General features: G+C 37.9%; 1 pseudogene; it reads left to right on the plus strand.

Annotated features, from left to right (window-relative positions):
- The first annotated feature begins 13,130 nt into the window (after positions 1 to 13,130).
- LOC101342869 (nuclear ubiquitous casein and cyclin-dependent kinase substrate 1 pseudogene) lies at positions 13,131 to 13,867 on the plus strand (annotated as a pseudogene).
- The last annotated feature ends 6,095 nt before the right edge of the window (positions 13,868 to 19,962 follow it).

A 19,962-nucleotide genomic window follows, 5' to 3' on the forward strand; every position in this document is an offset into this window, starting at 1 on the left:
AAGAACCACATGATCTTATCAATCGATGCAGAAAAGGCATTTGACAAAGTCCAACACCCATTCATGATAAAAACTCTCAACAAAGTAGGAATAGAAGGGAAATTCCTCAATATAATTAAGGGCATTTAGACAAAGCCAACAGCCAACATCATCCTAAATGGAGAGACTTTCAAAGCATTCCCCTTGAGAACACGAACCAGACAAGGATGCCATTTATCACCACTATTATTCAACATTGTGCTGGAGGACCTAGCCAGAGCAATTAGGCTAGAAAAAGAAATAAAGGGCATCCAAATTGGTAGGGAAGAAGTCAGAGTATCTCTATTTGCAGGTGATATGACCTTATACACAGAAAACCCCAAAGAATCCACAAGAAAACTACTGGAACTAACAGAAGATTTCAACAAAGTTTCCAGATACAAGATAAACATACAAAAATCAGTTGGATTCCTTTACACCAACAAAGAGAACCTCGAAGAGGAAATCAGCAAATCAATACCATTTACTATAGCCCCCAAGAAGATAAAATACTTAGAAATAAATCTAACCAGAGACATAAAAGACCTATACAATGAAAACTACAAGACACTACTGCAAGAAACCAAAAGAGACCTACATAAGTGGAGAAACATACTTTGCTCATGGATAGGAAGACTCAACACTGTGAAAATGTCAATTCTACCCAAAGGTATCTACAAATACAGTGAAATCCCAATCCAAATTCCAACGGCATTTTTTAATGAGATGGAGAAAAAAATTACCAACTTCATATGGTATGGAAAGAGGCCCCGAATAAGTAAAGCATTACTCAAGAAGAAGAACCTACCTGATTTTAGAACCTATTATACCGCCACAGTAGTCAAAACAGCCTGGTACTGGTACAACAACAGATATCTAGACCAATGGAACAGAATTGAGAATCCAGACATAAATTCATCCACTTACGAGCAGCTAATATTTGACAAAGGCCCAAATTCCGTTAATTGGGGAAAAGACAGTCTCTTTAACAAATGGTGCTGGCATAACTGGATATTCATCTACAAAAAAATTAAACAAGACCCATACTTCACACCATGCACAAAAACTAACTCAAAGACTTAAATACAAAATCGAAAATGATAAAGATCATGGAAGAAAAAATAGAGACAATGCTATGAGCCCTAATACATGGCATAAACACAATACAAACCATAAGTAACAATGCACAAGCGCCAGAAGACAGACTAGATAATTGGGAGCTCCTAAAAATCAAACACTTATGCTCATCAAAAGACTTCACCAAAAGAGTAAAATGTTAAAAAGCAAAGATGTCACTTTGAGGACTAAGGTGCACCTGACCCAAGCCATTGTGTTTTCAATGGTCTGATAGGCATGCGAAAGCTAGACAATGAATAAGGAAGACTGAAGAAGAACTGACACCTTTGAGTCGTGGTGTTTGAGAAGAATATTGAATATACCATGGACTGCCAAAAGAATAAACAAATCTGTCCCGGAAGAAGTACAGCCAGAATGCTCCTTAGAAGGGCGGATGATGAGACTTAGTCTCCCATAGTTTGGACATATCATCAGGAGGGATACCTGCTTGGTAGAGGATCAGCGAAAAAGAGGAAGACCCTCAACGAGATGGATTAACAGTGGCTGCAACAATGGGCTCAAGCATAACAGTGATCATCAGGAGGGCGCAGGACTGGGCATTGTTTTGTTCTGTTGTACATAGGGGTCCCTATGAGTTGGAACTGACTCAAAGGCACCTAACAACAACAGAATGCTACTCATGGAAGCTCATCTTCAGAGCCTCCCTTCAATCACTACCAAAAAACCATTAATGAGATCTTCAGTTGTGTCCGTGAAAGAAATAGTTTTATTTCATTTTTATAAAGTTATTAAGTTGAATAGGCACAAATGTGATATTATAATCCTTGGGGAACCCCTTTCATGCAAATCTAAGCATTTGTTATTATACGTGAACAAAGAGACAAAGGAAAGTACCAGTTATTTAATACAAAAAAAGATGCATTCAAAGATTTTCAAACCTACTTCAGCAAGCTAAAGATATCTTACTGTCTTAAACAAGAAGTTATAGAAAGAAGAGCAGTATCTCTTCTCCAAATTGCCTCACATTCCAGAAGACAGTGCTCTATAAACAGTGTGCTACTGAATAAATTAAAATCTAACACAGAATCATACCCAATGTTTTAGAATCAACACAGTCAAAAGCCATGTATTATAGATGTAGATGATGATCGGCTGAATTTAATCTGTTCTCAGAATCTCAGATAATTTTATGTAAAGACAATATTACTTACAACAGACATATTCTGCCTAGGAACTAAAATACCATATTTCCAGCTAAATAACTACAACTCTATATAACAAATAGGTAGTAACATTAGATAACACTTGTTAGCACTCAAACTTACTTTAGCTGGAAATTTTGTAAAAAATTCTGAAAAACATATAAGCCTGCCATTTGCTGAAAAGATCATTTGAAAACACTCTGAGGGTGATGGTGGTGACTTTAGGCATGTTGTCCATATTTTAATTCATCTGGATATCTAGTATCTTAACCAAATTTTCAAACTCAAATATATACTATTAAACTTATAAATGATTTATGGCCTTTTCTTTTCTTCTCCCTACTCTCTTGCCAATTTTCCTACTGACTAGCAATTTCTACTGAAAAAGTAGGAGGAAATAAAACAGGCAGAAATTTAAGTTAGCCAAGTGTGGTACTGAACACATTTTCTTTGCCTGAAATGTCTTTCCCCTGTCCTTGCTCGTCTCAGAAGTTTCAGTCTTTTTCCTGACCTGCCCAATTAGGGACCATTCCCCCTCTAATCCCATCACCTTCCCCGGACTGAATTTAAATAGGCCGCTCTTCGTAAAAATTGATTGTTTTGATTTGTGAGTTCCCCAGGTTTAGAAAGTTTACCAGAGCCTAGACCAGACAAAGCACAGAGCAGAATCACGTAAGTACCATGTATTTGGAACCTAAATTCACAAGGCCTGAAGAAGGATATTGGCTCCTCAGGAAATAATCATTCATTCAGGTACCTTCCCTCCGCCACAAAATCACTGATGACAAAGGCTCCTGAATCCCTTTGGAAAGAGCGCTCATGCCTTACAGAGAGGTAAGCTTGGAGGTCTGCAGCTACACAAGCAGGCTAGTCTCCATAGTATGTGAGTGTATCTGGGAACCTAGAGCCATACTGACATTGGCTTTTTCTGACCTCCAGATGCTTTACAGGGCAGCAGAAGTCAAAGCCATCTTCTCCTTAATGGCAAGCACATTCCTATTATTCTAACAGACATAATAATACCTCATAGGCAAGGTAACCTTGAGATGGCTGGGTAATAAATAGAAGTACATTTGAGAGGGTCAAAACAATTCATTCATTCTTTCACTCACCCATTCTTTTATTATTTCACCCATCTAAGACCAACTCCCCATCACGCAAAAGTGAAAACATGCTGTATGTATATTTCTGTTTATGTCTGCATATACATTTCTGGAGCTGTATATACTTGAGTTCAAATTTTATTCTACCAATTATTAGTTAGGTTATCTGAGTGGTGCAAATGGTTAAACACTTGACTACTAGCTGAAAGGTTGGTGATTTAAACACACCCAGAGGCCTTGGAAGACAAGGCTGGTGATTTGCTTCCAAAAGGTCACAGCCTTGAAAACCTTACACAGCAGTTCTACTCTGTACACGCGGGGTCACCCTGAATCAGAATTTACTTGATGGCAACTGACAACAATAACAATTATTAGTTAAATGGCCTTGGACACGTTACTTAATTGTAGCTTAAATTTCTCCATCTTTAGCAGAAAAATAATGACAGAGCTTTTTAGGGTTGTTCTGAGAACAATTCATTAATTTAATAAAAACGCATTAACTGCCTTCTTTGTGCCAGTGACTCTGCCAAGTGGTAGGGATTCAGCAGTGAATAAGAGAGGTAAGGTCCCTGACCTGGGAATTTTTGCATAATGCCTGGATGACTTCATAAGCTACATTGCAGGAGCTCAACAACTGGCTGCTGTGACTGTTCACTGTTATTAATATCCTTTTATTAGTATTACTCTGGGCCCAGCCAAATGCTGACAACACTGAGCTGAAAGCTAGGCGTTTCTCTCCAATACCAATGTACTGTGTGAGTGCACTCTACTGCGTCTTGAAATAAAAGAAGTTTAAAGGAGGGTGCAATTACGATAGGAAAGAGGGAGGTAAGCACTGATCAGACACCCTCAAACATGGATATAACTCCACTGTGGAAAGCACCTTGGCCTGAAAAAAAAGGTACAGAAGTCTTCTCTTATGGAGCATGATTTGGGGATAGAAAACGATTTCACATATTAAGGGTTGACCAGTGAAAGACTCTCTTCCATTGTTTAAAAACCCTTCTCCATCATGGCTCGTTGCTCTTCTCTCTCTGGCCTGTCTACTAAACGCCTCCACTAAATGCCCAAGGAATAGAACCACTCCCTCATTTTCAAGTTTACACGCCTTTAGTTTGGGTGATCAGTTGATTTGTTTCAGGAAAGAAAAGAAGTAGCCTATTATGGGAGAGGTATCCTCTTCTTGGTCTAATTATCTATTGTTCAGAATAAGCACAAACTTGTGTAGAGTGGAAAGGGTTTCAAAAAAGTAGATCATGGACTGAAAAAATAGGCCCCAATTCATTTATCACAATTATCAATGGGAAAACTAAGTAAAAATAGATAGCAAAAGCTATATACATTGTCTATACCAGACATTCTTGCTCCATTCAAATGCATGAGTAGGTACCACACAGAAATTAAAGGGAAAGAATCATTAGTTATAATAAAGAAAGTATAATTATTATGAAAGGTGTATTTTACTAATACTAATATTTCAATGAGTATTCAAAATTCTTTCAATATTTAATCAACTGATACTTATTAAATATACACTGTATGACAGCTACTGCCAAACTCTGGTAGGTGGAAGAGTCCATTTATTTTGAAAATTATTGAGCACTGATAAATGGACAAAACAGTTCCCATAGAGAGATAAGAGCAGAAGCCAGAATAGAAACGGGTTAAAAAGAGAATGATGTATGAGAAGTAGAGAGGTAAATGTAACCTCTTCTTTCAAGAGTCTTAGGAGAAGAGTAAGAGACTTAAGCACAAAAAGAAAGAAAAGGACGAGAGAGAGAACAAGAGGCAGACAGACAAACAAATAGTGAGTGACAGACCATGAGCCCTTGAGCCTAAAGATATTTATGTTTGTTCACCCGAGAGTGCAAGAATGTGTGTGAAAGTTGTGTGTGAGTTTGTGTGTGTATACACATTTGTATATACTTATGAGCACCCCTGCGCACACAAGTTTATTTTAAAACTGCCATACACCTACTCCTCACTTATCACTTATCTCATCTAACATTTTGCATTTACGACAATAGTGAAAAATCTACTCTCCGACTATTTTACACATTAAATGACGTACGTCTGGCAGTAATGAATGCCGAGGGGAGAGGCAAGAGTAATGCTGGCTGTGATGGTTAAGATTATGTGTCACCTTGGCTGGGCCATGATCCTCAGTGGTTTGGCAGTTACGTAATAATGTAATTTGACAGTTACATAATGATTAATTTGGTAGTTATGTAATGATGAAATTTGGCAGTTATATAATGATGTAGTTTGGCAACTATGTAATGAGGTGGTCATCCTCCATTTTCATATAACATCAATTTTCACATAATGACCTGGTCTTTGGAACCTAACCATGCCGATAAGTGAGGAGTGGTGTATTAGCTTGTCTCTAGCCCTGCCTATAATGAGGGAGAGATTGAAAATTAATTAAAAAGAGGAACTAATTGTGGAACCAGTTTTGGGAGAAAAAGAGAGGGAAATGGATCAAGAGAAATTAACCTTGGGTAGGAGTAGCCTTGGAGGTTATTAAAACAAAAGTTTCAGATGGAAAAAATACCATTTTTGATGTAGAAATTATACTATAAAGTATATGGACTGAATAAAAAATGAAATATTCATATTTCTAAGAATAAATAAAACTCCATAAATTGAAAGATAAACACATGAAAAGTACAGACACATACCTTCCAAGGCACAACACAAAAAGCATTTTTAAGATACCGTATTTCTCCTTTATATTTTATACAAAGTAACACTCTTAAAAAAGATTTTTTTATTGGACTGACCTGAAAACATGTTGCCTTTGGTATGAGAAATTTCATATTATAATAATATATTCACTGTCACTAGTAAAATGTTATCTAGCATGTAGTGGAATCTTTGGTCAGTTATGAAAAGCATAATAATTTATCACTGGGAGGATAAGATGTTTTAATTAAACATAAAAAGAACCTCCCCATTACAGAGTCAAAGATGTATTGAGACTTAAATAATGGAGAGATAAATTAAAATGTAATTGTCTCATACAAAGTTTCCACTCCTCATTTACAAAGAACAGAATATGGAAATGGAAAAATATTAACTTTTCAGTGGAAAAATCTAGCAAAAACTACCTTAACCAAGTGGTCAAGGTTCACATCACCAGGAATAAGTCATGTTGATAGCATGCATCCCCTAATATCTGATCTGAGAACTTCCCCTCTGTGGCATTCATTCCCAAACCCTATAACTCTAGTCTAATCATTAGATAAACATCAAACAAACAACAAATTAAAGGATATTTTTAAAAAATTTATGAGTACTCCTCAAAAAACTGTCAATGTCATGCAAAAAAAACCAAAAAACAAGGAGAGACTGAAGAGTTGTCACAGACGAGAGGAAACTAAGAAGGTATGGTGATGTAATGCAATGTGGTATCCTGGATGGGATCCTTGAAAAGAAAAAGGACGTAAGTGGAAAAACTAGTGAAATCTGAATAAAGTCTGGAATTTAGTTAATAGTAACGTACTACTGTTGGTTTCTTAGTTTTGAAAAAATATATCATGGTAACATAAGATGTTAACCTTAGGGAATTTAGTGAGGAGCATATGGAAAATTTCTACTATCTTTGCAACTTCTTCTGTAAATCTAAATTATTCCACAATAAAAAGTGTATTTTAAAAAACTTATTTTAAAAAAGAAAGAAAACAAAACCCTGGTATCTATTTCTTAAATCATCTCAAACTGCACTGAACCAGAAGCAGTTATTTCTCCAGTTAAATTATGAGGACAAGATAAATGGTTAATTTTGAAGTGTAGTTATAAAGATCTTGAATCAAAATTAGCAACATGAAATCTACTGCCTACATTGTAAAACCTATTCTGTTTATAGTTCTTTCCTTCTGTCCTAAAGCTATTTTTGCCATTTTATTAAATTTAGTTTTAGAGCATATTTTGGAAAATAACATTTTTTTAGTAATTGAATTTATTCTCATGGACCCAAATTTTATACAAAGTTGAACCAAATCGACATGCTAATTGTGCTATTTAGAATGTGAAACCATTTTTTACAAGGACTCTAATATGAAAATAAACATGTAAACTATCCCTGGAGCCCTGGTGGCGCAGTAGTTAAGAGCTCAGACTGCTAACCAAGAGGCTGGCAGTTTGAATCCACCAGCCGCTCCTCGGGAACCCTAAGGGGCAGTTCTACTCTGTCCTATAGGGTCGCTATGAGTTGGAATCCACTCGATGGTACACAACAAAAACAACAACAACATAGCTTGATTCATCAAATTATAATATTTATTTAATACTTCCACTCAATTCTAAAGATGTATTCTTTTCGTAAACAGTTTACCTGAGATTGAGATATAACTTACGTAACATAAAATTCACCCATTTAAAGTGTACAATTAAGTGATTTTCAGTATATTCACAAAGTTGTACAACTACCATCATGGTCTAATTTTAGACTATTTTAATCACTCCATAAAGAAACCCCATACTCAATAGCACCCCTCACCGCCCACATGCTCCAGCCCTAGGCAACCATTTTCTATCTCTATAGATTTACCTAATATGGACATTTCATATAAGTGATATCATACAATATGTTGTCCTTTTTGAATGGCTTCTTTCACTTGGAGCCCTGGTGGTGCAGTGGTGAAGAGCTTGACTGCTAACCAAAAGGATGGCGGTTCAAATCCACCAGCTGCTCCTTGGAAGCCCTATGGGGTATTTCTACTCTGTCCTATAGTGTCACGGTCAGTCGGGATTGACTACAAAGGGTTCGGTTTTTGGTTTTTTTCTTTCACTTAGCATATTATTTTCAAGACTCATGCACATATCAGTACAGTATTTTGGTGCTGAATAATATTCCATTGAATGAATGTACATTTTGTTTATCTGTTCACCAGCTTATGGACATGGGAGTTGCTCCCACCTTTCAGCTATTATAAATAATGCTGCTATGAACATTTATTCATGTACAAGTTTTGTGTAGACGAATGTTTTCATTGCTCTTGGGTGTATACCAAGGAGTGGAATTGCTGAGTCCCATGGTAACTCTAAGCTTATCATTTTGAGACACCACTAAACTGTTTTCCAAAGTGGCTGCACCATTTTACACTCCATCAGCAATACATGACAGTTCTAATTTCTCCACATCCTTGTCAACATTTGTCACTGCTGTCTTAAAACACATATTTCTAATATCTAAAATATCCTGTTTTTTTTTACTCTCTGTTAAAATTATTTGTTGTACTCTGCTCCTCTTCCATGTGAAACTCCTGTTTCTAATTAACTCTACAAAACAAATTTTAAATACAACAAAATATATTGAATCACTAATCTATCTTAATCCTATTATTTTCAGTGTTTAACTTCATTCCCCTCTGACCTAATCATTACCCTTTGTTCTTTCATTAGTAATCACTTTAATACTACTTTTCAGAATATAAATTACTATTAAAGTAATTTGTAGCAAAGCAATTAATGTGACATACATTTATATGTGTGATGGGACCAAAATTATTAATTTAGGTATGTTCATAGACCTCCCTCTTTCCCCAACCCATGAAAGATAATTGTGTCTTTCAGAGTTCTCATTGCTAGCCATGACCCATGAGCAGGTCATAAAATCAACTTAATGGGTCATACCCAGAATTTTTCTACCACTCATCTGTCAGTTTGTCATACTGTGGTGGCTCGCACATGGCTGTGATGCTGGAAGCTATGCCAACAGTATTTCAAATACCAGCAAGGTCACATATGGTGGATGGATTTCATCAGAGCTTTCTGATTCAGACTAGGAAAAAGGAACTGGCAGTATACTTCTGAAAAAACTGGCAAGTGAAAATTTTATGAATAGCAGTGGAACACCGTCTGATACAGTTCTGGAAGATGAGCCCCTCAGGTTGGAAGGCACTCAATACGTGACCAGGGAAGAACTGCTTCCTCAAAGTAGAGTCAACCTTAATGACAAAGATGGAGTAAAGCTTTTAAGACATTCATTTGCTGATGTGGCATGACTCAAAATGAGAAGAAACAGCTGCGAACATCCATTAATAATTGGAACATGGAATTTACCAAGTACATATCTAGGAAAATTGGAAGTAGTTAAAAATGAAATGGAACACATTAAGATCAATATCCTAGGCATTAGTTAGCTGAAATGGACTGGTATTGGCCATTTTGAATCAAACCATCATATGGTCTACTCTGCCAGGAATGACAAAGGGGAATGGTGTTGCATTCATAGATAAAAGGACACTTAAGGTCTATCCTGAAATACAACACTGTCAGTGATAGGATAATATCCATATGCCTACAAGAAAGACCAGTTAATATGACTATTATTCAAATTTACACATCAACCACGAAGGCCAAAGATGAAGAAATTGAAGACTTTTACCAACTTCTGCAGTATGAAACTGATCAAACATGCAGTCAAGATGCACTGATGACTGCTGGTGATTGGAATGCATAAGCTGGAAACAAAGAAGAAGGATCAGTTCTTGGAAAATATGGCCTTGCTGATAGAAACAATGTCAGAGATCGCATGATAGAATTTTGCAAGACCAACGACTTCTTTATTACAAATACCTTTTTTCAACAACATAAACAGTGACTATACATGTAGAACTCACTGGATAGAATATACAAGAATTAAATCGGCTACATCTGTGGAAAGAGAAGAGTGGGAAGCTCAATATCATCAATCAAAACAAGGCCAGGGGCCGACTGCAAAATAGATCATCACTTGCTTGTATGCAAGTTCAAGTTGAAGCTGAAAAAATTAAAATACGTCCATGAGAACCAAAGTATGACCTTGAGTATATCCCACTTGAATTTAGGGACCATCTCAAGAACAGATTTGATGTATCAAACACTAATGACCTAAGACAGATGAATTATGAAATGACATCAAGGACATTATACATGAAGAAAGTAAAAGGTCATCAAAAAGACAGGAAAAAAGGAAAGACCAACAAGAATGTCAGAAGAGACTCTGAAACTTGCTCTTGAACGTAGTTTAGCTAAAGTAAATTGTCATGGATTGAACTCTGTCCCCCAAAAATGTGTGTCAACTCAGCTAAGCCATGATTCCCAGTATTGTGTGACTGTCCACTGTCTTACTCATCCAGTGCTGCTATAACAGAAATATCACACGTGGATAGCTTTAACAAAGAGAAATTTATTCTCTCACAGTCCACTAGTCTACAAGTCCAAATTTAGGATGCCAGCTCCAGTAGAAGGTTTTCTCTCCCTGTTGGCTCTGGAGGAAGTCCTGTCATCAGTCTTCCCTTGGTCTGGGAGCATCTCAGCGAAGGAACCTCAGGTCCAAAGGACGTGCTCTTCTTCCAGCACTGCTTTCCTGGTGGTATGAGGTCCCCCTGTCTCTCTGCTTGCTTCTCTCTTTTATATACCAAAAGAGATTGGCTTAAGACACTATCTAATCTTATGGATCTCATCAATATAACTGCCACTAATCCATCGCATTACATCATAGTGATAGAATTTACAACACATAGGGAAATCACATCAGATGACAAGATGGTAGACAATCATACAATACTGGGAATCATGACTTAGCCAAGTTGACAGATATTTTGGGGGGACACAATTCAATCCTTGACAGCCACCATTTTGTCATCTGATGTGATTTTCCTATGTGTTGTATATCCGACCTCTATGAAGCTAATGAGGTGGGATTAGTGGCAGTTATGTTAATGAGGCAGGACTCAATCAACAAGATTAGGTGTGTTTTAAGTCAATCTCTTTTGAGATATAAAAGAGAGAAGCAAGCAGAGAGTCATGTGGACCTCATACCACCAAGAAACAAGAGCTAGGAGAATAGGACATCCTTTGGACCTGGGGCTTCTGTGCTGAGAAGCTCCTAGACCAGGGGAAGATTGATGACAAGGACCTTCCTCCAAATCCACGGAGAGAGAAAGCCTTTCCTTGGAGCTGGCACCCTAAATTCAGACTTCCAGCCTACTAGACTGTGAAAGAATAAATTTCTGTTTGTTAAAGCCATCCAGTTGTAGTATTGGTGTTATTGCAGCACTAGATAACTAAGACACGAATAAAAGAAATGATGAAGTAAAAGAGCTGAACAGATTTCAAAGGGTGGCTCAAGAAGACAAAGTAAAGTATTACAATGAAAGATGCAAAGATCTGAAGTTAGAAAACCAAAAGGGAAGAGCACACTCAGCATTTCTCAGGCTAAAATAACTGAAGGAAAAATTCAAGCCTTGAGTTACAGTATTGAAGGACTCTATGGGCAAAATACTGAAAGACACAGAAAGCATCAAAAGAAGATGGAAGGAAAACACAGGGTCTCTGTACCAAAAAGAACTGGTTGACATTCAACCATTTCAGAAGGTAGCATATAATCAAGTACTGATGGTACTGAAGGAAGAAGTCCAAGCTACACTGAAGGCATTGGTGAAAAACAAGACTCCAGGAATTGACAGAATACCAATTGAGATGTTTGAACAAACAGATGCAACATTGGAAATGCTCACTCGTCTATGCCAAGAAATCTGGAAAACAGCTACCTGGCCAACTGACTGGAAGATATCCATACATATGCCCGTTCCTAAAAAAGGTGATCCCAGAGAATGCAGAAATTATCAAACAATGTCATTAATATCAAAACAAGTAAAATTTTGCTGAAGATAATTCAGAAGCAGTTGCAGCAGTACATAGACAAGGAAGAGTCATAAATTCAAGACAGTTTCAGAAGAGGACTGGGAATGAGGCATATCACTGCTGATGTCAGATGGATCTTGGCTGAAAGCAAATAATACCAGGGTTACCTGTGTTTAACTATTCAAAGGCATTCGACTGTGTGGATCGTAACAAATTATGGATAACATTGACAAGAATGGGAATCCCAGAACATTTAATTGTGCTCATAAGGTACCTGTACATAGACCAAGAGCCAGTTGTTTAAAAAGAACAAGGGGATACTGCATGGTTTAAAATCAGGAAAGCTGTGTAGCAGAGTTGTGTCCGTTCAGTATACTTATTCAGTCTGAATGCTGAGCAAATAATTCAAGAAGCTGTATTATACATGAAAAAGAACTGGGCATCAAGATCGGAACAAGACTCATTAACAACCTGCAATATGCAAATAACACAACTTTGCTTGCTGAAAGCTAAGAGAATCTGAAGCACTTACAGATAAAGATCAAAGACTACGGCCTTCAGTATAGAATACACCTCAACATAAAGAAAACAAAAATCCTCACAAGTGGACCAATAAGCAACATCATGATAAACAGAGAAAATATTGAAGTTATCAAGGATATCATTTTACTTTGATCCATAGTCAACGCCGATGGAAATAGCAGTCAAGAAATCAAATGTTGTATTGCATTGGGCAAATCTGCTACAAAAAACTTCTTTGAAGTGTTAAAAAGCAAAGATATCACCTTGAGGACTAAGGTGCACCTAACCCAATCCATGATATTTTCAATCACCTCATATGCATGCAAAAGCTGGACAATGAATAAGGAAGACCAAAAAAGTAATCATGGATCCATTTTGAAGAGATGGGGGAGCGGGGGGCTCATCTGATCAAGAGGCCCTGAAACAAGGAATCGCGGAGTTTGAAAACCAGCAGCTCGGGGTTCAACAGCAGAGGCCTCATCGGCCGAAGTTCAGAGGGATGGGGCGCTGAGCGCGCAGGGTGGGGGGGTCCTGGTCTTTGGCTTCTCGACTTGGTCCTGTTTCAACAGCGAACATGTCTCTGCCTGTCAGAAATAGGAAGGTCGTTGATTATTCACAGTTTCTGATGATGCTGATGAAGACTATGGAAGAGATTCGGGTCCTCCAGCTAAGAAAATCCGATCATCTCCCCGAGAAGCTAAAAATAAGAGACGATCTGGAAAGAATTCACAGGAAGACAGTGAGGATTCAGAAGAAAAAGATGTGAAGACCAAGAAGGATGACTCTCACTCAGCAGAGGATAGTGAAGATGAAAAAGATCATAAAAATGTGCGCCAGCAGCGGCAGGCAGCATCTAAAGCGGCTTCTAAGCAGAGAGAGATGCTCATGGAGGACGTGGGCAGTGAGGAAGAACAAGAGGAGGAGGATGAGGCACCATTCCAGGAAAAAGATTCCGGCAGTGATGAAGATTTCCCAACCGAAGATGATGACGACAGTGACTACGGCAGTTCAAAAAAGAAAAACAAAAAGATGGTTAAGAAGTCCAAACCTGAGAGAAAAGAAAAGAAAATGCCCAAACCCTGGCTAAAGGCAACAGTGACGCCAAGTCCAGTGAAAGGCAAAGGGAAAGTGGGTCGTCCCACAGCTTCAAAAGCATCAAAGGAAAAGACGCCTTCCCCCAAAGAAGACGATGAGGAACCGGAAAGCCCTCCGGAAAAGAAAGCATCTGCCAGCCCTCTACCAGAAAAATGTGGGGATGAAGGGTCTGAAGATGAAGCCCAGTCTGGGGAGGATTAAAAGTGATGATGGTTTGGGGGGAGATTTTATTAAAAAAGAAAGAAAGACAAAGAAAAAAAGAGAACCTACTTAAGATAGAACATGGTTTTGGCTATGGCTTGACTCATGGGCTTTGAATGCTTTTTTCCGTTTGTTGAAAGTAACATTTTCTCTTCTTTTTTTTTTTTTTAAGAAAACCATTGTATGTTTAAGTTACCTTTTTGTATGTTGGTCTTCTCTTTGCCGCCACCCCCCATCCCCAATGAAAGCTATGTCAAATTAATCACTGGATTGACTGCTTCATTTTTGTATTTTAATGGAAGGTATACCACAGCTATAAAGCAGTAAGATTTGAGATGAACACTATAAAAATATTGCTTTTTGCTAAATGATAGCAAGTTGAACAGTAATCAAAAAGTGTAGAGGAGTTTCAGTTAAAAATGATTGCTTCTTTCCCTACTTGTACTTTTCAAAAAATCAATTGTCATCTAATATGAGCTTTTATTATCTATATACATGCTTATCGATGTCTGTAAAAAAAAATCATGACTTTAAACTTCCACTGATGAGGCAGGTAGGAGATAAAGATGAATTCTGACTTGTTACTAAAAGTATTCATATTTTTTTATCTTAGGGGGGAAGGTATGGGGAATGGGGTTACCTGATCTTTTTTGAGGGTGTGGTGTTTTTTTTTTTGTTTTTGTTTTTTTCCATTACTTATTATCTCAAAGAGACTCAGAGCCAGTGATCCTTTATCCTGCTACAGTCTTTAAGAAGTTTAAAAAAAAAAAAAAAGCAGGGGCCACAAAAACTGAAATCACTCTTGATTTCAGATCTCATTCTCTAACGGTTCATGTTTTTAAAATATATGTGTATCTATTCTGTTTCTTGTATAAAATTTTACCAGGGATTCCCCCTCCCCCCCAAAAAAAAACCCTAGAATTTAAATGGCAAGATCAGTCTATATTTCACAGTGAATTTCTTCTCAAATTGGCAGTGTTGTCTAGGTTTTAAGTAAATAAAGTACCAGTTAATGTGAAACTCAAAAAAAAAAAAAAGTAATGATGCCTTTGAATTACGGTGTCGGGGAAGAATACTGAATATACCATGGACTGCCAGAAGAATGAATAAGTCTGTCCTGGAAGAAGCACAGTCAGGATGCTCCTTAGAAGCAAGGGTGGTGAGACATTGTCTCACATACATTGGATATATTATCAGTAGGAATCAGTCCCTGGAGAAGGACATCATGCTTGGTAAAGTAGAGGATTAGCAAAAAGGAGGAAGACCCTCTGTGAGATGGACTGACAGAGTGGCTGCAATAATGAACTCAAACACAGTAAGGATTGTGAAGATTGCGCAGGACCGGGCAGTATTTCGTTCTATTGTACACAGGGTCACTATGAATTGGAACTGGCTTGATGGTACCTAACAACACCACCCAGAATTTTTAAATAAAATAGAAGAGACGAAGGGAGAGCAGAATATAGAATGGAATGGAATGGAATGGAATGGACTAGTAATCTTAGAGTGTACTATATTATTTTTGTGACACTCTTCACCTATCGTGCTTTGAATGAAGTATAACGTATTCCCGTAGATGATGGGCAAGAAAGTTTGAAAGCTACTGCTGAAATTAGAAATTTGAATTTCCCTTAACTCTTTCCTAAATCGAAAAAATTCAGAGTGACAAAGTGTGATATTTTTAAAAGGCAGGATGTGAGAAAGGAATTTGAGTCATTAATTTGAAGAGAGAAGAACAGTGAGTTAAAGAGAAAAGGGAATTTAATAAATGCTGATTGTGAGCTACATTTTTAGGGTCTTTTAATGCGTGTTGAAGATCACAGCAAGTAAAGAATAGACTATATTTTTAGTTATGTTGGGCTATTAAACCTAGCCTCCTATACGCCACACTTATGTCATACTAAGTAAAGGTCCTCTGGGTTGTTAAGACCTATGCATATGTGTATACTAACAATATGTGCTCACTTCTGTAAACAAGCATTTATTTTAAAAAAAACAAAAAAAAAACCATTGCTGTCAACTCCAACTCATATGACCCTATAGGACACAGCAGAGCTGCCTCATAGAGTTTCCAAGGAGCAACTGGTGGATTCAAACTGCCAATCTTTTGGTTATCAGTCAAATGCTTAACCACTGCACCACCAGGTTCCAGTATGTGGTTCTTATATGCCACACTTATGTAATAATAAGTAAAGGGTTTCTGCGTTGTTAAGAGCTACATGTATGTGTGTATGTGCTCACTTATATAAACAAGACTTTTTTAGGATTCAAAAATATGACTCAATATTTCCCTATGAAAGGAAATTTGGTCTTTTTTAGAGATGACAATAAGCTTAGAGTTAAGAACATAAGCTTTAGAGTCAAGCAGACTTCAGTTAACACCAGCTTTACTTCTAAAGATATGTGGTACACTGGGCAAATTACTCATCCTACGTGGGACTCAGTATTTTTCTGGAACTCCATTAGGATGCTTTAAAAATTCAATGATATAGACATACTAAAGAATTGAATACAGTGTCCTAGGACCTGGGACATAGTACATGATTGTTCGTGATCAATAAACGGAATCTATTTTTATTAAAATAAACTTATAAATTATAAAAAAAAAATTTAAGAGAGATAACCCAAAGATGCAGACAATCTTAAACAAGAAAAATGAGTAAATATAAATGTTGCTGGTGTAAGCAACCAAAGACCAGAACCATCAGCAACTCCATCATCACTGCCAGTTCCTGCACCTACTATACTGCAGTGCAATTAACTACATTTGTGTGTGGCCTCTCTAGCCATGGTCTTGTGATTCCCACCCAGGTGATTGGGTGGGGCTATGTGAATATGGTAATTGTGGCCTACCAAGAGGATTGGTCAGTTTTGCCTTAAAATAGAGCCAAATCCAGAGTTGAGGGGAGGAACCCACCACCAAGGAAGGAGAGACCAGCAGGAGAGACCCAGCAGCAGGAGATGGTGTGGTGGGCTTCCCAGCTCATGGAGAGAGAAAGCTGGGCACCTCTGCACAGAGACTGAGGACTAGGGAGAGGCGTGCCTGCAAGCATGGCTCAGAAGAGGCTATTCTGATGGAAGAACTGTATCTTGAGTGTTTCTGAGCCGGAACTGTAACTGTTATTTCCCTAATAAACCCCCTAATTGTGAGTATGGTCTATGAGTTCTGTGTGGCCATTGCAATGAACTATCAAACTCAGTAGAGTGCTGTGGGAGGGATGGTTGGTGTCAGAATTAGTAATGATGGTGGAGAGAGGTGGCTTGTCTGGCCTCCAGCTCATAGGAGTCAGCCTTGCACTGTTGATCTTGATTCTCCTTCCCCCTTGTGGGGTTGGAGGAGGTCAGGCACTGCCCCAAGCCATTTTTACATAAGTTAATAAAAATTTTTGAAACTGACACATGACAAGTAGAAAAGCTAGATTGTTCCTTGTGCCCCAATTTCCAACAGTGAAAAGTAATTTAAGCTGTAGTCAACTATTTAACAGTACATTGACAGCACAGGAAAATTCCAAGTGTGTGCCAGCCACATAAAATTATATAGCACCAAGAGATATATAGGAATAGGGTATTTGTGATCATTAGGGTTGTGTGTCACCTTGGCTGGGCCATGATTCTCAGTGGTTTGGCAGTTATGATGTAGTCTGGCAGTTGTATGATGCTGCGATCACTTCCATGATGAGACTTGATATAATGTGATCATCTCCATGATGGAATCTGCTGTGAGTAGCCATAATCAGTTGAAACGGAGTTTCCTTGGGTGTGTGGCCTACATCAAATATAAGTGGACATTCTAGTAAGGCTTGTAGGCTTTTGCTCGTGCTGGATCCTGTTTGTCTGACCTCCAGTTCTTGGGACATGAGCTAGATGCTTACTTGCTGTCTTGCCTGGCAATCTTGGGATTCGTTGATCTTTGCAGCCTGCGAGCAAGAGCCCTGCTGTCTGACCTGATGATCTTGGGTTCACCAGCCCCTCCAGCTAACTGAATCAAGAGAAGCCTCTATCCTGAGTTCCAGCCTCTACAATCACATAAGACATTTCCTTGATATAAATCTCTCTCTCTATATATATATTTATACACTTTCATGGTTTTGCTTCTCTAGAGAACTCAGCCTATGATAATACTGAAAATCCAATTCTAACATATGCATTTTATGTAACACTCTTTAAGTTACCCCATACATCTGAAAGATAAGCAGACAGATATAAACACTGGTACAGTGGTTAAAGCACTCGGCTGCTAACTTAAAAGTCAGCAGTTCGAACTCACCAGCCACTTCATGGGAGAAAGGCGTGGCAGTCTGATTCCATAAAGATTTACAGCCTTGGATACACTGTCCTATAGGGTTGCTATGAACCGGAATCAACTCGACTGCAGTGGGTTTTGTTTTGTTTGTTTGTTTGCTTGTTTTATTAAATGTGAAGTAATTTGGATAACTGAGAGCTGAAAGATCTGATCAAGAAAATCCAGGATATCAATTGCAAAACCAAAACTGCAATAACTACTTTAAAACCCATGGTCTTGTTTTAACTTTGCTAATTCCTTTGTAATCAGCCCATCTAGAAAATGTCACTTTCCAGGGGCCTCTAACTCTTGCTCACATAAGGGAATTGTATTCATATTAAAGAGGCTCCATGGTGACCGAGGATCTTATCTACAGCCTCTGTAAATCTGAAGTTTCTGAGACATCTTTAAATTATCTAGTAAGTTGCATGTTCCAATGGTGTTGAAATCTAACTATTTCAGAGATATTAGGACGAAAAGTAAATTTCTGAGTTCAAGTGTCTATCCTGTTGTTTGGCACAGGTAGGTACCAGTAAGTGTTTGTTGAACAGAAGCAGGGAAGGAGGCACAATAAGAGCTACTTTCTTAAGTGAAAATAACTATGTCATTTCATTCTCTAATAGAATTTCTTCAAATTCAAAAACAGATTTTTTTTGAATCATCAGATAAAACTACAAACATGTACTGCTTATGTACAAAGGTCTGTACTAAATATTAAGGCCTCGTGTATTTAAAAGAGGTAACAGGCATAAAAACGCCATCAGTTCATAATAATACTTGGGAGGGGGGAGGGGAGAAGAGGAAGGATAGAGAGAAAATAAAATAAAACTAATTGGATACCACAGGAGAGAGCTAAAGCACCAACTTATTTCTCTGAGAATTAATGATTAAAGAAAAAAAATTAAAATTTATGTTGCCATTCCTCTTTGAACTGTATTTCATAGCAACCACAAGGGAAAGTTTCTACATAGAGGAATTCCACCTAATAAATGTAGATAGAATTAAAGAATTAGACTGCCATCATTTTTCCAGGAGCTAATAAAATAATTGATTCAAGTCATACTCATCACTGAGTGATAAACTCATTAGGAGTACAGTTTGTGGGAAAGTTTACAATAAAAAGATGCCAGCTGTTACCACCTGAACCCAGTCTAAGCATCAGTCACACATCATTTACCAGTGAAATGATGCAATGTGGTATACACAACACCAGTTGTGAATTATTATTGCATAAAATACTGCACCTAAATCTAATTAAGTCTATCTGGTGGCACAGTGGTTGAGAGCTTGGCTGCTAAACAAAAGGTCGGCAGTTTGAATCCACCAGCCACTCCTTGGAAACCCTATGGGGTAGTTCTACTCTGTCCTAGAGGGTCGCTATGAGTCAGAATCGACTCGACGGCCGTGGGTTCGGTTTGGGTTTTTGGTATCTAACTTCCAGCCTACAGGGAATATGGGAAATAGAGGAACAAGTCAAATACATCCACAAAGAAGTAATCCACCAAATCCAAAATGTGGGACTTTCCACAGGACAACTGGTGATTGCTTCTACAAGTCAAAGGACTGGGAAAGAAGGAAGGAGAGATGGGTGGAGGGATGGAGGAGAATTAGGAAGGGATGGAGGGAGGATGGAGGAAGGAATGAAAAGGTAAGAGGGAGCAAGGGATGAAAGAAGTCAGTATTTAAAAGAAACCAAGAGACTTCAAAGAGACTTAAAGGACATAGCCAAATATAATGAATGGGTTTTGTTTGAAACCAGATTTGAAAAAAAACAATGGTTTTAAAACACACACACATTTCTTCGACAAATAAATTTGTATTTGAACAT

Source organism: Trichechus manatus, unplaced genomic scaffold (assembly GCF_000243295.1).
Source record: "Trichechus manatus latirostris isolate Lorelei unplaced genomic scaffold, TriManLat1.0 scaffold00125, whole genome shotgun sequence".
In the NCBI taxonomy this organism is placed as follows: domain Eukaryota; kingdom Metazoa; phylum Chordata; class Mammalia; order Sirenia; family Trichechidae; genus Trichechus; species Trichechus manatus.